We start from the raw sequence: 5,905 nt of genomic DNA on the forward strand, positions 1-5,905 counted from the left end.
TGGCTTTACTTTCTCTTTCCTCTTTTTCAGACTGTGGTACATTTTGTTATAAAGTGAGAGTGGAGCTGTGCTAGATGTGCAGCCACTGTGCCCTCAAAAATCATGCCAAAGTTCTCTGAAACTCAACATAAGGTGGTAGGGGAAGTAGAAAAGGAGGTTAGAATCCCAACCATTGTTTACTTAGTGCACTTAAGCCTACTGCTTTACATGCAACATGCAGGGAACTATACTGGTACCAAATTGAAGAGCCAGTTGTTTAATAAGTCTGCTTCAACTTTTTCTTGGCTCTAGTATTTTTAGAACATAGGTAGAAACTTGAGGAGTGGAATTGTCCCTCACTGGATGGCATCATGGTGCGAAAATTCCCACCTGCTGAATTATGATGCCCAAGCAGCTTTTTAGAATGTAGGACCCCTGCCAGAAAGAGAGAGCAGCCATAGCATGCTCAGAGGATGGACATGTTCACATTACTGTAGGTCTCCTGGAGTAATCTTCTGCCCTCCCCGCCCCCCACAACAGACACCCTGTGAGGTAGGTGGGGCTGAGAGAACTCTAAGAGATTTGCTGTTGAGAGAATAGCTCTGAGAGAACTGTAGCTGACCCAAAGTCACTCAGCAGGTGCATGTGGAGGAGGAGTGGGGTATCGAACCATTTTCTCCCAGATGAGAGTGCGCACTCTTTACCACAACACCACACTGGCTCGTGAGTCAACGGAAGTTTTAGTGCTTCTGTGGCTCTCCCCATTCACTTTGAGGTCCCTAAGTCTTAAAATCCAAACCAAGTCTGTAACACAGGCTGCTTAAAACCAGTGAAGTCAATGGTAGCTAAAAAGTCTTACTGTGTATAGCATTTTACCACTCTAATCACAGCAATCACTGCAGTAGACATACACGACTACTGTTGAGTCACAGAATACTTTGTGGGTGTGTAAGGAGCAAGTATGAGTGTGCATTTGAACACTGATGAGAAAGACATTATGTGATAGAAAAAACAGTGGTGGTTTGTGTCTGCATGTACCCTTAGGCAAGGTAGAACAGATGAATTTCTGCAAAGATTAAAGTTCTTTAAAATGCAAAATAGTAGAGACAAATCCAGTACTGATTATAGGAATAATCAGCCACACATTATAATTCAACACTACTTAAAAAGGTACATCAACCAAGCCACTGTTAAAATAGCAGAGTTCCAGATAATTGGATCAATAACTATATTTCAAAATGTTTCTTGGAATGTCAAAACCATAGCTTATTTAAAAAACCAAATAAACTCAATGATACAAAAGCAAAAGACCTAACTTTGGACTTGGCAGTTCCAAGCTTCCTAAAATTCATGTGTGATAATTAATTAAACATTATTTAAAATAAAGCACTTGGAGTGTGATGGTCTATTTTGTACTATATGGGTGACTCTCCATGGCATTCCATCTCAGCATGACTCCTGCATTTATTGAAAGGAATGACTTCTAATAGTCTGTGTGTTTTCAGCTGCAAGTAGAATACAGGCTAATTGCAACTAACCACCACCTCAGTTTAGTAAAACTTGAAGCCTCCTGACCAGTCAGACAAATCCATTAGGATTTTATTGGGTCCTAAAAAGAGTTATGTGATTCCCTAGGATCCAATCCTTGTCAATCAGGCATGGTAAATTGGATTCTTGAATAGGGAAATCCCTAAGGGAGAGTAGATGTTATCTAGATCAGATGCAGTGATTTTTTTCGACTCTGAGCTCACTAGGTTCTGTTCTCTCTTTAGTGAACCAATAAAACCATAATAAGTATTGATTAACCCATTACTGAGCATTATCCACTGGCTTTTGCCTGACTGTATTTAAACACAACACATTGCCTTTCATGCTGCCATTGCGCAGCTGTTCGCTTTGACTTTAGCAGACTTGCCTAGTTTGTGACAGGTTTCAGCTTTCAGAATGTCTCAGGTCATTCACTGTACCTTTCAGATGTGCCGTTATAAAGCTTGGACACTGGGCCACATCACAGACATCAATTTTTTAAAAACACAAGGAAGCACATAGTGTGTGGAGGGAAATCCTTCAATTCCTTTTGCTGATGCATATATATATATATATATATATGCGCGAGACAGTCCAGAGAGTGGTGTTGAATATATATGACAGTCCAGAGACCAAGGAGGTTTGTAGTAGTAGTTGGGTGTGGTGGGGGTTCAGTTTCCCTGTAAACAGATGGACTGTTCACATGCAAAGCCTCTATCGTGGGTCACTGCCAATCTAGCATGATTGTAGAGCTCTCTGCTAATCATTAGCTTGTTGGTGGCTCTCTGAATTTCATTCTGAGTGCTGCTCAATACTTGGGAATACAGAGATCACCTCAATAAATTAAGTTTGATTATAGGGAACAAGGTCATGAGCTGAATGGTCACAGGTCAAGCCTGAGACATCGCTGGAAGTATTTTTTTTTTTTTTTAAACATAGTGAGGTTTTAGGTTTAGGTTTTATTTTTATCTGTTGCTGAATGCTGGCAACATTTTCAGGAAGAAAAGTAGAATGTGCTTTGAGAATTGTATTTGTATCTTTCTATTTTTAGGTGTTTTCAAGACTCTGACCATTCTGTCTTCATTGTGGAATAGCCATTTGATTGAGTGATTTTTCCCCTCCCAATACATTATCAAAATAAATTATATTCACTTCATTAGATGTAGAGGAAGTATAGCTGAAAACTGGGACAAGTATTAATTTAGGACTGTGAAGAAACTGACACTCCATCTTATGACCCTGAGGCTGTATTATTCAAGATACCCCATGATGGAAGGAAGTCTGTCTCCATAGCAATTACCTAAATCTTTTATCAGTCATTTCTGGAAAGAAAATTAGAGCAATTGTGTCAGGATGGTCATATGGGCAGAAATTGCACACTCATTCAAACCACTTATGTCTCTGACTTTGTCCCGGCTTGATGGCTGCTTTTGTTTACTCCTATGCTTTTGAAAGCTTGATTGGACATGAGCAGATGTGCCATACTGTAACCACAAAAGGTTGGCCTTTGTTTTCCATGCATTTCTTTTATTCTTTTTCTAAGATTGTCACTAAATTACACTGTGTTTCTGTTTATTAAGCAAATTACTCTTCGAAGTCTAAAAGCAGGGGAGGAGGAAAGGGGGAAGGAGAGAGAGAGAGAAAGAGAGTCAACCAGATCTACTTAAAATTAGCAACTGCAAATTCCTTCTTGTCATGGACTTAATTATTAGAGAGGACCAGATAATATTTAATAGCACAGGTTAATTTGCTCGGACACTTCATTGGAGAAAAAAATTGCAGTTCAGAACGGCTTCCTATTTCATCACATCATCTCACACTTGTAGAATTTTATTGACTAGATAATTGGCATCACTACAGTATGAGCTGCTTTGGGGGATGGTGGCCTAGTGGGCTTTTACAATTGTCCATTAACTTCAGAAGTATTAAATCTAATTAAAAAGGGAAGATGGCACTTTACTGCAAAGAGTGCTTATTTTTTTAAAGCTGAACATTTGGATTTTTTTAAGCACAGCTGGATTTAAAAATCAGAATATGTTGCTTAACAGCTGATCAATATTAGGTGTGGCCTGTACTGAGTGCTATGAACAACAGTATAAGCTTTTCCTTCAAGTTTCCTTGTTCAAGAAAATTTACAATTAATAGCTTTCTTACAACAGCAGAGATATCCCCTTCTTCAAGGCTCAGCTAGGGACCTGCCAGACTAATCTATTCCCAGTTTGCTGGCCATGGTCCTTTACTCTATCTGTCTTAGCATATTGATTTCTGAGCTGTCTTATTGGTTCCTAACATAATTATAGCAGGAGTGGGTCTCTTAGTACAGCTAATACATTTACACCATGGCATCTAGGGAAGCTTATTATAACAGCATCCGGTAGCAGTGCTATAGTTAAGGGTCAGTTGCCATTTCCATTAGAAACCCCATTTTTCAGAGGTTTGTGCCTTAGCTATTTTAATTTATATCAAACTAAAACCTGGCAGAGTCATTGTCTGCTTGGATTAAATATAACATTTTTTTCCTTATTAAAACTTATTTAAATCACTTTTTGAAGAATGCAAAAATGCACATTTGTTAAAAGTCTCTTTTTCCTTTTGAACATCTTGAAGTCTTTTTTCTTTACAGGTAGCCTTTTTTTAAAAACAACTCTTCAGGAAAAGGCTGCCATTCTAAAACTACATTCCAGTTTTTACTGTTTCACAATAACCAGGAACAATAATTAATTTTGTAATAATGTAGAACTTCAGTAAAAATCTTCATGCCAAAGTAAAGTTTCCTCACCAGGTTAAGAATTAAATGATAGTGGATTTGTTATCAATTTCTGAACGTCTTGCTGGCTTGGCTTGAACCAGAAAAAAGTTTGATTCCAGTAGCACCTTTAAGAGCCAAATTCAAACTTTGTTCTACTGCTTCAGACCAACACTGCTACCTACCTGAATCAGCTGGAAACAGTAAAGGTGGTCAGCAAGGGCCAAGTGGGAAACATTTGTGTTTTAGTACAACCTAAGCATCATTTTACTATTCCATCTCATGATATTCAAATTGCACTTCTCATATTCAAAACTGTAAAATCACCAAATAATTTAAACTGAGCAAACCAGGTAACTCCTTGAATCAGCAGAAGAAAAGCAAGCAATATTCAAAGTGTTTTAGGCCTTGTAAGATGGAGGCAGTTTGGAACTGGAAATAATTGATTTGAGTCAAGGGTAGTAGTTAGCATTCTTTGCTAGATGGGGCTGCCATATTTCAGGCAGAGTTTCAAAAAATAATGCGTGGAGAATCGGAATCAGAATTTTGTTATACCACAAAAATGTCTTCAGTCATGTCAATAATCCAGATGTCCATGTGTGTTGCAGTATCTATGAAAGGGCAGGGACAGTGGCTCAGTGGTAGAGCATCTGCTTGATAAGCAGAAGGTCCCAGGTTCAATCCCTGGCATCTCCAAAAAAGGGTCTAAGCAAATAGGCGTGAAAAACTTCAGCTTGAAACCCTGGAGAGCCGCTGCCAGTCTGAGTAGACAATACTGACTTTGATGGACCAAGGGTCTGATTCAGTATAAGGCAGCTTCATATGTTCAGGAATGCACAAGGGAAATATTTAGAAAGTTTTATTGTTTATAATGAATATTTTTTTATTTAAAATAATTGTTCTTTATGTTGTTACTTAACCCCCTCCATCATTCAGTGCTCACAGCCATATGGGAAAATTGTTTTAGACTCCCATAAACATAAAGTTGATAGTTATTGTAGAAAATTCACCCTAAATCAGGCTTATTGTATGAGTGGAGTTCAAAGCATATTGTCTTGAAGGGACACTACCACCACTAATTACTTGCTTTGCAAGAAATTTTCCTATTTTGGAAAGAAGGGTCTCACTCTTTAAACTGAAGCTACCATGTCATAAGTTTAAAACTCTTTTTTCTTGTTTTTTTTTCCAAACAGTAATTGGGTTAGGTGAACCTGTGTTCTAGGTTTGGCTTTGCCTTCAGTGGTCCATAGGCCCACTTTGGATATAGCCCTAAATTTAACCAAACTTCATTTTTCCAGACAAGAGAAGGGGACAACAATGGGAATTCCCATATGGTTTATCAGCTGAGGAAACAGGCAATGCCCCATTTATTTTCAATTATTTAAAACTGTGATTAGAAAATCTTCAAGAATAGAAAAGCAGCAGGTGTTTCTTTGAGAGAGAAAGGAGGAGGAGATATGGTGGCTGGTTGAGATTTGTTGAACTCGTTTGCTTCTGAAAGAGTTATCTATCAAAATAATGCCACACAGAAACCAGGAAACTAGAAGCCAAGAAGAAGAAGAAGATGATGATGATATTGGATTTATATCCTGCCATATACTCTGAATCTCAGAACGGTCACAATCTCCTTTACCTTCCCCCACCACAAGAGAT

At 38.3% G+C, this 5,905-nt stretch overlaps 1 non-coding gene across 1 annotated transcript; it reads left to right on the forward strand.

Moving 5' to 3' along the window:
• Positions 1-4,877: 4,877 nt before the first annotated feature.
• TRNAI-GAU (transfer RNA isoleucine (anticodon GAU)) lies at positions 4,878-4,948 on the forward strand. Its single transcript has one exon. It is a non-coding gene; the product is annotated as a tRNA-Ile (tRNA).
• Positions 4,949-5,905: the final 957 nt, after the last annotated feature.

Source organism: Heteronotia binoei, chromosome 7 (assembly GCF_032191835.1).
Source record: "Heteronotia binoei isolate CCM8104 ecotype False Entrance Well chromosome 7, APGP_CSIRO_Hbin_v1, whole genome shotgun sequence".
NCBI lineage: Eukaryota > Metazoa > Chordata > Lepidosauria > Squamata > Gekkonidae > Heteronotia > Heteronotia binoei.